Source organism: Pinus tabuliformis, chromosome 6 (genome assembly GCF_031772625.1).
Source record: "Pinus tabuliformis cultivar Carrire ecotype Pingquan chromosome 6, CPIR1, whole genome shotgun sequence".
Taxonomy (NCBI): domain Eukaryota; kingdom Viridiplantae; phylum Streptophyta; class Pinopsida; order Pinales; family Pinaceae; genus Pinus; species Pinus tabuliformis.
Genome location: NC_142292.1, coordinates 435275929 through 435292967, shown reverse-complemented (window position 1 = coordinate 435292967; position 17039 = coordinate 435275929).

The window sequence follows — 17039 nt, the reverse complement described above, 5'->3', positions numbered from 1 at the left end:
CATCACTTGTACTGTCCTCCTAAGCAAGTCTCAGACCTCAGCTCTTCAAGTCAAGCTTTGAAAATGAGAGAAAGACATTGAAAATCATCAAAGCTCTAGTTCTGCATTTTCTCTCACTGTTGCTTGTGGTCCCGCACCCCCTGTTCACATTACCTATGGACCTGCCTGCTCTGTCCCTAAAGGAGTGGGTGCGGACCCCTGTGAAAGTCAAAAAGGCGCAAGTTTATTCTAAAAAAATCACTTTGGATTAATTCTAGATGATTCTAGAAGGAATTTTGACGTGGATTGTTCGCTCTTAGGTGGTTCATGCATCCCAAAAGAGAAGGAGCTAATCCCTTGATGAGAGGAGCTATCCCTTTGAAGGAGGGCTTTATCCCTTTGAAGGAGGACCTAGTAACTTCCCTCCATTGCACTATAAATTAAGGGATTGGGCTAGTTGCTAGGGAGGTTAGAAGCCTAACATTTTTGAGGGTAGATGCTGGTGGAATTGAGACTTCCTAGTTAAGCTTGAGAGGAGAGATCACATACCTTTTTGGCTTCATTGGGAAGAGAGTGAAACCTGTCAAAGTAGAGGAGACTTCTTGTTGGACCCTGGGAGGAGCTTGTATAGCATCAAGGCACAGGTTATAAAGTTCTTCTTTGATTTGAATTAATACAATCAGATTCATTTTTCTCAACAAATTGTCTTATGTCATTTGTTTCATGAATTCCTTGATCATCATGATAAGTATGCTTTATGATATTGGCTTTTCAGGTGATATTTAATTCGTTTGCTTGTTTGTGTTTGCAGATTCGCTACAAGGGAGCTCATTTGGATCAAGGAGCGAGGCTACCACAAACTTGCATTGGACCCAAGGTAGGCCTAAAACACTTGTTTGCCTTTGTTTATAAGTTGCATATTTAGGGAAAGATAGTTTTTGATTGGCTTGCTTGTCACTAGATATCGTTAGATTCTAGGAAGGTAAATCTTCTTCGCAAGATCGACTCATTCCGTGTGACAAACCTCATCTCCCAAACTGTCACTGTCAACTCGCGCACCAAATTTTCTACCCCACTATAGAATATCTATCATGCCCCTGAGGCACTCAATCTCATAGCGTCATCTTAGGAAAATCCCACAAATCATGCTATCCACACTATGGGCCTAGATAGAACACAACAAGTCTCCCCTCAACTACACGTGGTGCCAATGAGTAGAAGAAATATGGGTTCCCATGAGTATGATCATGAACCCATGTGGACGCTCCTGACCCATCCTATGACTGATTCACTCTCCCAACCTTGGTATATCCACCCCAATGACATGCTTAACATCCTCGTCAACAAATCTCCCTTCTAGTACCACTCCCTTTGTCCACAGTGCAACCTCACACACTACTGCATATAACCATGTATCCTCATGTCTCCTAACATACAACTATACCCAATCACACATTTCTATTCACCACTGGACTCTGCTACATGTTGCTACATCATCCCCAGTCAACTAGTATTCCTCATGTATCGATGTGTCCATCACTCTATGAGGGAATCCATTAATATTTGAACCACTCATACTACACCACGATGCAACCCTACACACCATTGCGCACCATTGCACACCTTCGTTCTCTTCCACATATTGTTGTGCACTGTTGCATACCCCTATACACCCCTGGATATCAAGGTCTAAGACTGAGACCATAGGCATCCTCCTGCATCCTTCCAGGGTCACCATCTCTACTACCACTATGATGGTAAGCCCTCCACGATGTGAGCTATATCTCTTTATCTTCCCAGATAGACCTAAGTGGCCTAACTCTTTACATGCTAATGTGAATAACACTACTGAGCATATCCTCGATATCTCTAGTGTCTAATATACTAGTGAGAGAGCACCGTATCCATACAATACCTTGTTTGGTGACTTGCTAATGCCACCTCCTCCTACCAACTCCTGTCAAAGTAGGCTAATCATCCTACAATCCCATGTATGTCCAACATGCCATGACAACTCATGAAATCTGATTGCTCCCCTATCAATTCTTCCTATCACTAGTGTTTTCAGGAACTCTGCAGGGGATACCAAATGGTGTGTGTGCCCAACCACCATGTCCATCATGCGACTACTACCATAACCTACTAACTCCACGATGTGAAAGAGAATCCCACCTGGATCCTAACAACAGTGTGGCTCTCTAGCCCCTCTAGTAATCCATAGCCATGGATGCATCTGACCTGCTAACCACGTCCACCCAACTGAATATCTATCACCATCCAATCCTGAGAGAGGTATCAAATGCACAAACAACCATACACAAAACCAATCGCCCATCCTGTGATTGTTGCTCCATGTGTAGCTCATGTTGCCCTATCACATTGACCTGGTTAGTAAATAGAATCTGTCGAGGGAATTTTTCACCTCCCTCTCTGCTGTGTAGAGGTATCCTAGAAACGTTGGAAGTCCCATCCAGATAAGCCCAAAGAGAGCTACTATCCGGAATTATTGTGGCTTTGGTGATGGTCTGTGCATTTGTATGCTCTAAATCAGTGGCAAGCCCAAGATATGACTGCTAGTCCTCCTCCACCATGGGCTCTACATGGGTCACAACCTGCCCCTCCATGACTATCTCACATCCCTTTATGTGTTATCATGTTTCTATAGGTGGCTTCCGTCAGGGACATTAGTTATGCCTCTAGGTTCCCGTGTGTCTCCTAGCACCTCACCTAGCGACAACAACTCATCAACCATATAGATTTAAAGGTGTAGGCTCTACTATCTCCACCAAGGTGTCACCCTATGTTATCAAAGAGGTCTCCAACAATGGTGACTCTTGTGCCACACTTGGTTTCTCAATGTGCCCTTCACCATCTTGCATGCCCTCATGCTCAACCTCCTCCTCAGGCTCCTGACATATAAAGCCCAGTATCCACCAGTAAAAACCCTCGCTAGTCTCACCCTCTAACATCCCCCCTTTACATGATGATGTCATCATTGACCCATGCTTCTCCTTTGGCTCATCTAGAAAATGAGGCATGGTAGGAAAACCAAATTGCCCATACATATGGGTGTTGTACTACTAGGTTGTTCGTGAATGAACATGGATTATTTTTTGGGTATGACTTAACATCCCCACCATTTGTTGCATCCTCTCTACGACCTATTGGTTTTGTCTCCTCAATTGTTGGTTCTACCTCATCAACTCCTCCATGATCCCTTGTGTACTCTTCTCTTTCTGTATCATTGGAGTGCCCATAAATTCACTAGTCACTATGCATGCAAGGCCAAAATCTTCGTGATCTTGTTAGCTCCTCCACAGCTAGCCAAGATCATGCTCTGATACCATTGTAATGATCCTAAATAGGAAATACAAGTGATAACTACAAATATTCTATGCAGCAAAATGCAAAAACGAAATATTCATTAAGCACCCACATAAAAACTACAAATGAAGAACTTCTTAACCATTTTATTATATTTCTGCAAGCCAAATACAATAGATAGTGGAATGGTGTAGCTGGGCTTTTCTCAATGGACAAGCAATACCAACCCCAGGTAGGAAAATGGTTGAGTTGAAGGCTGCCCAGCTACTAGACCAATATGCAATTCGCTACCTAGAAAACGGCTACCGTGTTGAATTTCGAATGGCTGGAATGTGCACTAAAACCACCCAGAAATTTATATGATTTTAACCCTAGACTCCTTGGCCAAAACCTAGAAAAAACAAGAAGGGAATTTGGCTAGTTTTTACTTCTGTTTTTTGACCCCCTTGGAGCCTCACCCTAGCTATGGCTACCAAATTCGACCTACTGGAAACTACCTACAAATCCCTCTGCAAACTCCTATAAAATATTGGGTTAACCCTACAATCCATCTCCTAACTTCCCGAATGAACTCTTGGCCTTGATCAAATGCTCCCAAAAACCATGAAATTCCACTGAGTGGCCTTTGCGTTGTCCCTGTGCCCAGAAATGCGAATTGTTGGTATGCTGTCTCAGCTAGCTGAAAGCTCTACAGAAAATGCCGACCCAATGCCAGTACCTCAGCTCCCTGACCTCCCAACAAGCAATGAGATCCCTGCTGGTCTCAAACTCTCTCTGTAGACTTGATAAACAACCAAGTGTATAGATGAGTGTTTGTTTTCAAATGTCAAAAGATAATCCACAAAATGAGTCCATCGTCCTTTTATAATTTCTCCTCATTCCTCTAGACTTCTTTTTCTTAAAAAATATTTTATTGGTGGGGGCAATTTTCTGCTAAGTCACTTTTGCCACTATTTAATAAAATAATGATTTGTCGTTATTCTCCAATAAAGTAATACTCGACACCTTTCTCCAATAATATTTGCCCTTTTTAATTAATATTATGAAAATTGGGTAAAATTCCTTAGTGGCTCTCATGCTCATAAAATTGGGGATATTACATTCTTGTTTAGTAGTTTCCTACACTGCGTTAATGGCCTTATTGGTTTTCAATTTCACTTCTTTTGTACACAAGATTCCTATAGGGCCTCAATGACTTGTTGGTTTTATATTTCGCTGCTTTCATACACTACCTCAATAGGCTTACATATTGCAAAAGATTATTAATAGGCTAAAATATTCATAGGCTATTTTTTTTAAAAGACGTGAAAAAAATTTAAAGACCTGAAAATTTTTAAATTTAAAGGCCAGTGTACAAAAGCAGTGAGATGTATTACCTTTTTTAGTTTTTAATTAATATGAGTGAATTTTTTTGGCTCTTTAAATTTTTTTAACTATTTGTATAATTTTTGTTTTATAGTTCTCTATAGGACCAACTTATTAATACGCTTAAATATTCAACATAAGTAACACAATTGTCTTCCTTTAATTCTTTATCTTTTTAAATAAAATGAGTGAAATTTTTCTAGGTATTTAAAATCATTTAACTATTTCAATAAAAATGATTTTTTTTTTTTTTTATAATTCTCTACCGAACCAATTTACTAATTGTTGCAAATAATTATGCCTGTCATTTCACTAATGCACCGCCATCGCCGCATTGCAAATCGTCTCATCGAACACCACCTTACCCTGTTGATCGTCGAAGGGATGCAACCACCTTAACATGTCTAGCATCGAAGAGGCGCCACCACCATGATTTGTTCAACTTTTGAAGAGGCGCCACCACCATGATTTGTTCAACTTTTGAATTGAAGGGGCAGTAACTGACTTAAATTTTGTATAAATATAGTTGAGCTGGGATAGAAGAATGTACAGTTGGGACGCATAGTCTGAATTGTATGCAGCCGTAGTTGCTTCGACATTTGGTTATTCTGTGATTTTATGTCAATGTTTTTTTTTGTAATTTAAAAGTTGGAGTTGTGTCTTTCATTGTGTCCCCAATATTTCATTTGGTATTAGAGCCAGACAACCAGAAAATCGTTGAAGGAACCATTTGCATTTACAAAGATAGATGGTGATTACTATGTGAACAACCACCACCCACACAAAGTTCATAGCCGGGTTGTTATTGTTGAGAGACGACTGTATGAAGATAAAGTCGCCCCTACTCAGTGGCAGTAGAGTTGTAGTGAATTCGTGGTATGGTTGGAGTATAAGCCAGTGCCGGCCAAAGTGAACTAGCAACTAAGGAAGGACTGACCTGTGTGTGTTATTCACTGCCCGATACCCTGACCTTGAAGATCTGTTTTGCATGGGTTTGAATTGCAGTGACCGTATGTGTACGTCATAAAGTATTGCTCTATGAAACCCAAAAGTTGAACTTCGTTTTCAGACAACACAAATATCAAGAGAGAGTGAGACTGAGTTTCCATTTTGTGTTTAGTTGGTGACTGAAAAATTCGATCGACGCGGACAGGACGTCCAATGTTCATCAAATAAGTTTCTCTGGGCATACTTATATTTATCACCTCCCGATCTGAATTACACCCCTGGTGTCCCTATGTGTCGTTGGAAGGAAATTTCAAATATTTATGGACAGTATCTTTGCCTGACGAGTCATACAGTTACGGCGAGTATTGCCAGAGAAGAACCTCCATTTCGCTTTATCGTATTTTGTATCGCTTTATCGTATTTTGTTGACTTTCGACTCAAGGATGTCAGTTCATATATTCATTGTTGCAATTGACGTGTACGATATGACTTCAAAATATTATATCTGTAACTGTAATTCGATAGCATTTTCACTACGTTGAAGTGGAGTTAGATGCTAATGAGATGGAATGAACTTGCTGCCAGGTTATCTTTCAGAGCCAGAATCAGAGGGAGAGGGTCGTTGCCCTTGAGGCAGCAAGTTGAAGGTTTGAACATAGGTTTCAAGTTTGATTTTTTATTTGAAGAGAGTTTTTTGGATTTTGTAAAAGTCAGCAAAGTTTTGTATTTTGTCAAGTATCACAGTTTTGGGTGAAGATTACGTCTTACAATGGTATATATTAAATATCATATTTTTTTTTCGGGGTTGATATAGAAGATGTCCTCATACAATTATGAAATAAATGATAATACAAACTAAATACAACAGCCATGGGTTGCAAAGCACAACTGACGCAGAAAACAAAATTAATCGAAAACTAAAGGAAAAGATCATTGCCATGTTTAGAGAAATTCAGGTTCAAGCCGAGGAACTAAGAAGTCTAGCCGAAAACAAAGAAGAAATCGAAGGTGATTGGTGTAGCTTTGATCTGCTACCACAATCTATTTTCATTGGTAAATATTTTGATTTGTGGGTTTTTGAAATGGTTACTTTTCTTCAAGCTAAAGATTTAAGTGAACATTGGTCTAATAATAACCAATATGATGAAGTATGTGATGATTTAGTATTAAATTTTATAAAACAAGGATTGGATGAGAAGGTTTTTTGCAAGGTAGCATAAGCTACAACTTCCAATGAAGCATGGAAGATCCTCGAAGAATAATTTGGTGCAAGGCGGAGTAATCAAGTTGAAGATAGTAGTGTTCTTTCGCTTGTTGTAGCAGTGCTTGAAGATGAGAATGAAGATGGATTTGTAGGAGAGATGAAAGATTTTTTGAATCTCACTTGAAAGTGGATCACAATGTTGATGGTGTGTTATGAGCAACACACACTGATTTTGTCATAGATAATGTTGCCAATGGAGAATCATCTAGTTTAGTGGATCTAGCAATTGAAATTGTTGATGTTAAAGAAGAACAATTGAACACTGATGAATGGTTGCAGATGATGCAACATAAACATCTTATTGATACACTGTTATTTGGGGAGAGAATCCCACTTGAGTGTAAAAGCCAAGTGGAAGATACAGAGAGAGATAGAGGCAGAAATAGAGTTAGAGATGAAGAAAGAAGCCCACAAAGACAAAACAAAGATAGAGGAAAAGCTAGAGAAGGAACAAAACCAATGTGGTTCTGCAAGTATTTTTAATTCTAACATTGATTTAGTGTGTGCAAGTAATCAAAATGATTATGAAGAAGAATTAAAGTTCCTTAAAGCATGGCTTGAAAAACTATGTATTCATGATGCATGCATAGAAGTTGAAGTTACGAATATTGAAGAAAGTATGGATGATATTGAAAATGAAAATGAATTTTTCATGTATTGGAGCCCTCAAGAGATTAAATTCTATTATGAAATTATGTTGTAGCAAAATGATAATCAGAAGATTGATGATTAAGAACAAACTATAGAAGATTACATGTGGCAACATTCCACATACTAACAGATTTTTGAAGAGGTAAAGGATGTCCATGGATACTTTGAAATGATTTTATATGTTTTGGAAGAGCTCCAACAACAAATGAAGAAACTGAAATTTGAAGCCTACAACAAAAAGTCAAAGATGAAGCACTTAAGAGGATACATGATCTCAAGAAAAAGAAAACTAAATCCAGCACAAGAGTCCATGTCAAAGTTTTGAATCATTGTAAACCTACATGAGACCTAGACTAACAAGCATATTTAAAATTCGTTAAATCATAGTTAAATTGTGTAATTAAGAGGGAGTATTGAAAATAATTAACCCTGCCATTTCACTCATGCACAACCACTGTCGTGGTCCAAATAGCTTCACGGTGCAACTGCCTAAAAGTCTAGCATCGAAGAGGCGTCACCACCATGATCTGTTCAACTTTCTAAGAGCCATCACAACAATAATCCTTTCGAATTGAAGGGACAATAACCAACTTAAGTTAGTTGAGCTTGGATAGATGAATGTAGAGTAGGGACACATAGTCTGAATTGTATGCCGCTGTGGTTGTTTCCCCATTTGGTTGTTATGTGATTTTATGTTAATGGTTTTTTTTTTAATTCAACAACTGTTGTTGTGTTCCCAATCTTTCACTAATATCCTTAAATATTCAACATCATTAACCTAACAATTTTTTTAATTCCTATTTTGTTATTATTTAACTCAAATATATATAGGAAAACTCAAATATATATAGGTTAAGATCAGCCAAATTTTTTTTGGGTCTTTAATTTTTTTTAACTATTTGAATAAAAAATAAATATTTTTTCTTTGTATATTTCTCTACAGGAGGGTTGCTGCCTCTGAAGCCACTGGGTCAAGGTATTCGCTTTCGTGTGTCCGGCATGCTTCTTAACGATTCTCAACGAAATTCCCTATTTTGCATTGAGAGTTGCGGTTCTCTCTTTATAGTAGCACTCTTCACTTAAACATGCAATAAGAATGGAAAAAGTTTAATTTATATGTATTTTAAAAACTATCTGCAATTTTTTAACTAAACACTATGTTAAAATATAACACTTTTCTTTCGATTTACTGTTTCTTACCTGCCCTGTAACAATAGTTCCACTCAATGCAACTTGTGAATAGATTATAATGTGTGTATTCATATATATGGTATTCCCCTCAATTTTTGTTAGTTTCGATGAATTTGGTTAATTGTGACAGTATCTATGCACAATAAAAAAAACTTGTTTTATTTCTTACTTCTTGTTAAATCCAAATATTCGTTTAAATCATATTCATTTCTATTTTTTTGTTCCTATTCATTCAGTTCATTCTCACATTGTCTATGCAAAAAAATTCCAATGTTTAAAGTGGCTAACCTCCAGAAACCTAATGCAGTTGAAGCCACCTCAATGTAGCACAGAGCTTTGAAGAGCTAACCAACTTGCTAGAGGGCATTAAATGCTTGGTTAGCTGCGCCATCGATATCCCGGTATAACACAAGCAGGGTGACTTTATAAATAAAAAATAATGGGTGTGTGTTATAGGGATATGCAGCTAACCAAACATTTAATGCCCTATTACAGGCTGGTTAACTCTTGCCGAGCACTACACCTCCATCTCTCGAGCATCGCCTTCTTACCCAAACACCCCCGTTTTCCTTATTGCATAAACGCCCCCACTTTTCCTTATATGTTTTTATTAATTCGTTATTAATTATTAATATTAATAATTTATTTAATAATTATTATTAATTTATTAAAATAATTAATTAATTATTAATATTAATTATTATTTAATTAAAATTTATTAATAAATTAATTATTAATAATCAATAATTAATTATTGATTATCAATTAATAAACCAATATAATTATTAATATGTACTATCCAATTAATAAACCAATATAGCACGAGGTACAACAACACTTGGGGAGTACCAAGTATTTCAATAGGATTCGTAATTCTTTCCACTTTCTTTCAATAACCTTTCGCACTCCTTTTCATCCCCGTCGCTAATCGAGCTCTAAGACGAAGCATATTTGAGAATATTCTCTTGATATTCAATCTCACTCGTCCTTCTGAATAAAAAAACGAATTTAGCGAACTGACATCAACCCTAACTTTGAAATATATAGGCCTATCTGCGAATTACTATTATTAATTTTTTTTCCCGATTTTTTTTGGATTTTGTTTTTTTTTTTTTTTCTAATTTTAACATTATATTATTAAAAAAATAGATAAATCAATAAATAATTAAACAAAAAATATTTAATTATTAGAGATTATTAATTGCATCTCCATTACTTATTATTTCTGAAAATGTTATTATTGTCATAATTTATTATTATTATTCTTCATAATATTATTCTCAATATTATTAATATTTATAAGTTATTTGCAATGTGATGATGTGTGAGACGATAAATACCATTGGAATGTCAAGAATATTGTTTGTTATAATAATGTGACAAATAATACATGCGATTGCAATGTGATAAATAATGTGTTCACACATGGAAGAATTTTTTCTATAGTGAATATTGCTCTAATCAAGGTCTTAATTAGATCTCGATTGGTTTGGTTTGGTTGTATACTTTTTTGGAACAAAAGTTTTATTTCTTATTTTACTTTAATATAAAACTAAATAAATGCTAAAATTAAAGCTAAATTACAAAAAATATATGATATAAGTTAATATTTACAATTAACTACACATAAATATACCAATTGTTTTGTTTGATATAAGTTAATATTTACAATTAACTACACATAAATATACCAATTGTTTTGTTTGTGTTTGTAGTGTGTGTAAGTTATTAACTTAAGCAATTTCAGATCAAGAGAGGTGGGGATGGGAATAATTGAAACATAATATTAAGAAAAATATACCGAATTTTTCACCTTCATTGAAATATGGGTCTACTCAACCACACAAAATGTTTTTTGGGTTCTTTTTGAAAACGTTGCGAACAATTGAGTTTATATATATATTTTTATGTTTCATACTTTTAGTGCATGAAAAAAAATTAAATTAAATAACATAAATAAATATATGTCCAACCCATACAACTATATCTTGAATATTACAAATAAATTTTGATGAATGGAAAAGAATAGAAAGTAGATCTGGAATAAGTAATTGCTATAATTATTTATGCTTGTATGTAAATCTAGGTTTGGCTTATTTATCGTGCTAGTAAGAGAACCTAGGATGAGGTTTCCCTTTAAGGGGGCAGGGTTTGTGACACCCTTGATATGTTTCCCCCTCATTTTTTAATGTAATGATACTTGATATTATTGATGAATATATCTCTATGTAATAGCCTAAAGAGTGGAACCATAGATCCATGATCTAAGAGGGAAGAGGAAAGATAAACCTAGATTATATTAATTGGAACGATTAATTAATTTTATGGCGCAATAAGAAAAATAAGATTGAGAGTCTAAGGGAAAAATTGAAAGACACCCTCAAGAAATGATAAAAAGACAAATGCATAGTAATGTGGGGGTTATACCTCTTCTTAGTGAAGCTCATGAGTATCGCTGGAAAGAGCTATGAGCTAAGGAAATGGGGTTTCCTGAAAGAGAAAATTGTGAGCAAAAGTGAAAGATGATGAAGATGGAATGGGAATGAGTGCTTGCTAAGAATAATCTAAGAGACCACTCAAGATTTTAGCTAGGGATGAAATACACATACAAATTGTTGCTTGTTGAGAAAGAATTGATAAACCACCCATGGTTTTTGTTGTGGGATGATAAACCACTCTTACAGTTCTTAATATAGCTGACAAACCATCCATTATAGTATTAGGGGTTTACGCAGTGCATTATATTAGATATTGTTTTTGGGATTCAACTGCGTTAAGTAAGTCATTAACGTATGACCATTTCCATGAGAGGTAGTCGTAACTAACTAATTTCTCATGATTTTTGAAGAGATCTGGGATGGGTGACCTCCCGGGAAGTCCTGGTTACCGGGTGCAAGTCCCGGAAGTGACGATTCACGCTATGTGATTCATTTCACTAGTTTCAATCCCACTTCTTCACCCCCGTGAGCATCACCCGATGCAATGAGTGCTAAGTGAACAATTCAAAAATCATGAGAAATTAGTTAGTTACGACTACCTCTCATGGAAATAGTCATACGTTAATGACTTACTTAACGCAGTTGAATCCCGAAAACAATATCTAAAACCATCCATTGTTGTGAAATATGATGTGCTTGAATAGATGATAAACCACCCAATGCTATTTGTATTTCTTATCCTCTATGTACTGAACATGGATTCCTACTAAATATGTTGAAAAGAACATATTTTTAGATCATAGATCTAGCTTAGGGGTGGCTCATCTAAGGTATTATGGCTACAATAGGTTTATGGTTGGGAGGAAAATCAGATTCCCATCTTCAATTTTCTCTTTTTCCACATTATAAATAATATGCACTGAACTGAGAGATGTGGATTTAAAGATGTTCTATGTGGGAATTGATATTTAGCTTCGAATGATATTCCATTGTTGTGTAATGCTAGTGAAAAATTATTGAGGGTAATTCTTGAATGATTAGGTTTTCTTTTTATAAAATTTTGTCAAATATCTAAGGGCTAAATGTATGAAGTTTTCTATTTAATTTTTTTATGGAGTTCATTGTGGGTTTAATGACTCCAAATAATAGAATGGAATGCCCTCTTTCTTATGTAGAAATGAGAAGATTGTTTCCTGATTATTTTCCTATGGAATGGGTTAATCATTTGTTTACTATGATCCTGTATATTGTCTAAGTACCTATGTATGGAAACAAATATAACCTCTAATAAAAATAAAATGAATTCCTATATTAAAACAATTTTGTCCATTAAGACTTATTTTGTAATATGCAAGCTCATAAGGATAGCCCTGTTTTCATATATAAATATGTAATATATATAATTGGATACCACAAGCCAAGATGGGCTGAGGCTGAGAAAAATATCAGGAGGGATAGTTATTCGGCCCACTAACATACTCACATATGATGTGATTTTGGAGGATCAAGAAACGACATTATATAAATACAAATATAATATCTACTTTAGGCAATGCGACGGAGTTCAGAATCCTAATCCTAGAGGAAATTCACTCTAGAGCATCATACACCCATGTGACCAAGTGCCATGACCAAAGGTGACAATGATGTGTTATCAAGGTCATTGATCTCTTAGTTGAGTGTACTCCATTGGATAAACCCCACACGTATGGTACCCTAGAGGTTTCAAAGGGAGTTTTGTCTCGGAACTTCTATATTTTTTTCCCTAGATAATATAGTGTGTAGTCCCATTTAGTTCATGAACCGCAATGATGTGAAGACCCAAAAATGATCAATGGGATCAAAAATATGCTCAAAAGTCAAAGTGCACAAAATCTGCTAAAATAGACAAATCGTAGATATTGTCATTATGACTCCAACGATGCTTGAATTGCCTCAATCTAGCATCATATATGAATGTTATCATGTTCTCAAGTTTCTAGCAAACAATTAAAAAATCAACTTCGAGGGTTGGTTGGGCTACTAACTAGGAAGGTTGTACATGTGACATGGCCCCAATGTCTACAAGTGACTGCGATTTATAGTAGACATGTGTACCAATCATTGGCTGACATGTGGCAAGTCGTATAGGAAGTGTCCACACATTTTTAAGTGTTTCTTGGTTTTTATGTAGCCCAATCATGAGGCACCACATGGGCTAATGGGACGGTGCCACATGGCCCCTGAAATTTGTGCCAAAATTTGGTGAATGGGTCTACTGGCCTTCACTAGACTCAACCTCACGACTTGTCAATTACAAACCAAGTGCCTTACCATTCTTCCAAATGTGTCGCTGGCTAAACATTATGCATAAACTATATTTAAAGTGGAATGGTTTTATGTTTGGGAGAGGGGGGTGGGGCATATGGCCCCAGACCTTGTCTTATCACATGAACATGATTGTGTGTTGGTGGAGTGGGGGCCGGGGAAGTTAACCCATTGCCCTGGGTCTTTTGATAACCCATATGCCCACAACCAAGATGAAGGGGGCAGGTAGTTAGCCCATACCTTGGTCACATTAATTTAAATGAACACCACCTGAAGCTCACTCTGAAGCACCAAGCCACGACCACATGGCCATCATGTGACTAAAAAAAAGGGCATATTTTTTAGGTGCGAAGTTTCTTTAAACTGGCGATAATTTCCACCTTTTTCGATGGAATTTTCGCTGCTCTCATGTCGACCTGTCACCTACAGATTTTTTCAAAACAGGAGCTTCATTTCGTAGTTAGAAAAATTTGCCAATTTGTAGGACATATAGCAAAGAAATGTTCCAAGAGGCCTAACTTGGTCATTTTCAGTCTTTTTTAGCCAAAGAAGAGCTTACATAAGGGATTTTTGGTGTTTTGGACACAATGGAAACATTATTTTTGTCATTTGAGCATTGCATGTTGGGAAATTTGTAGATACAAATCCTTTTTTGTTGCAAACATAGGTTGTTTTGGGGCCATTAGAAGACATTTTTAAGCATGAAAAGAGCCTATACAAGGGTTTTTAAACCTTCCATAAGCATCTCTAGCAATTGTTTCCTCATTACAGTAGCCAATTTTTAAGTATATCTTGGTATGTTTATGGAGAAGGACTATTTCAACACTTCATTATGAGGTGTTTGGATTTGTGCTTCTTGATCTCAAAATGAGTAAAAGGACCTATTGCCACATTTAGTGACAGTGTCATCTTATTTTCGTACCATCATTTCTTTGCAAAAGGGATTCAACTTGTGAGGGATAGTTCTCTGAAGGAGAATGCTTATTTGAATGAGAAAGAAGTGTCACTCTAGAAGGAGGTTTAGAATTTGTGTCAAATATTTGTAATGTACTCTTTTAATGAGGTCAATAAGGAGGCCTATCCATTACAGCAAGGACTAGAGACATAGCCCGGGAGCGATGAACTCCGTTATCACATGGTTGTTCTCTACTTCATTGTTTACGATGTTGAATTGCATATGATTTTGTTTCATCTTTAAGTTCATTTAAAATTGAATATTCACAGTTGAACAAGATATGAACCAACTAATCATTTGAAGACCTAAATTTATGAAAACTTGCAAAGTTTTAGAGGACGATCGACTTTTAGATCACTCGTATCAGTGTAGGTTCTTAAAACGACAAAGGGTACAAGCATCAGCCATCCCATGACCAAAATCTTGTCAATTCTTGGAGGAAGCTTGGGTATTTGAATATTCCCTGGTTTCCTCTTCAATAACATTCTGCAACATCATGCACAACTTCTTCTTTACAGCCTCTTCTTCTTGGAGCAGTATTCTTAGTTCTATCTTCTCCACATGGAGAGAAGAATTAATTTCTTCCTGTTCTAGGAGCCTTGCATAATTCAAAATTGCACCCATGTCTGCAATCTGGTCATAACCTGCTCTGATACTAGTGATATGTAAATCAATTGTCATATGACACTTTGCAAGTTTTGATAAAGTTGGGAATTCAAATTATCACTTAGTTAATAACTTTTTAAAATGTGAATAGTTAATTTTAAATGGACTTAAATATGAAAGAAAGTCATATGCAATCCAACTTGGTAAACAATGAATAAGATAACAACCATGTGATAATAGAGTTCAACCCTCCTGGGCTACATCTTTGGGCCATGCTCCAATGGAGGGGTTGACATATCATCTACCACTTCCTCTACGAAAGAGAAGGAGGAGATGGATAAGATTAATGAAGAGTACCAAGAGTCGCAAGAAGAAAAAGAGGTAAATATACTTCATGTTCAATTCCTTCTCTTAACAATGATAATGCTTCTTTCGGATCATTTGAGAAACATAACAAGGGTATTGGTATGAAATTATCAACCAAAGTGGGGTGCAATGGTAAGGATCTTGAAATCCATAGTAATGGAATAAAAAATCCTATTTAGGTGAGAGCACAACCTCGGCATGAAGGATTGGGATATGTTCAAGAAGAAGTTGGAGAATTCTCCAAAATTTCAAAGTCAAGGAATTCTTCAAATGTAAAATTCGTGAAGAAATAACTCCTACAAGTTGAAGGAGTGTCATATCATGACGATGCCGTTGATGGAAACACATATACAAAGAGAGATGAGTGCTTCAAAGGAAGATCTAAGTCAATTTCTCCTCTTCAATAAATTTCTCCTCACTAGACTCATAATCTAAAGGAAAATCATAAAGGTATAAATAACTGATTATTCCAAATATTTCTATGACTATAAGAAGCATGATGATTTGAATAAAATGTTGTGGAATGTGTTTCCTTTTAATTTTTTTCGTGCAATTAATGATTGTGTAGCGAAGTTCCAAATAAGAAAATCATTAGTCACGAAAATGAATATTTTGATTGGAAGTGAAACTAGGAACCAAAATCCACTTCCAAGTTCAAATACATTTGTGTGAAGAAACACTCACAAAAATGTTTGTACCCATTGCAATATAAGTGAGCAATGGATCAAGAAATGTTGGAAGATGCATCCACATCTTCATCCAAAGATGGAAAAATAGGTTATGAAATCACCTAAGAAAGAGAAGGTAGAAGAACATGCAAGGCACACGATAACCATCGTGGAAACAACTTCAAAAGCAAGAGAAATGCAGAAAAAAAAACTTCGTAGCCTGGTTGGGTAAGAAATGGTTGGACTATTTGTCTGGTTAAATACCACATTTCTTTTGTATTCCACATGTTGCATATCCCCACAGTTGGGTATTTTATACAAGTGATGTCATGAATAAATCACTTATATGCAACAATAATTTATTTTTCATTTGATGTTATTCTGACTTGTTCATGAGTTAATTTGTATTGGAATTTGGGCATAAAATTTATTACATGTTGTAAAAGGATGCATCTCATTTGTGGATAGTGTGTTAAGAATCATAAACTTTTGGATGAGCATTTGCATTAAATTCAACATGCTTACAATTGTGCTAAGCACTCATCTATGCATGTATTTACATTTGAAGGTTTTTTGGGTTTTTGCTAAAGTATCTTTTGGATTTAATCTTTGGTAAATATTTTGCAGTAGATGGACATAGTGATTCCATTGAAAAATGCATCTAGTACATCAAAGAGTATAAGTAAAGCTTGAGAAAAGAAAATAAAATTACAAAGCAAGGCATGACAAGCATCAAGATGATCATGATTTTTAGGTGGATTATCTAGTTGGGTTGTATGTCAGCAAGGAATGACTTTAATATGAAGGTAAAATACCAAGCTAATCAGATATGGCCCTTTCAAAATCTTGGAGAAGACTAGTCATAATGTTTTCATATTAGATTTTCCACCTTATATGAAAATTTATTCTATTGTGAATGTGGAAAAATTGAGATTGTATGGGTCAACAATGAATGATGATCATGAAGAGAATGTTCA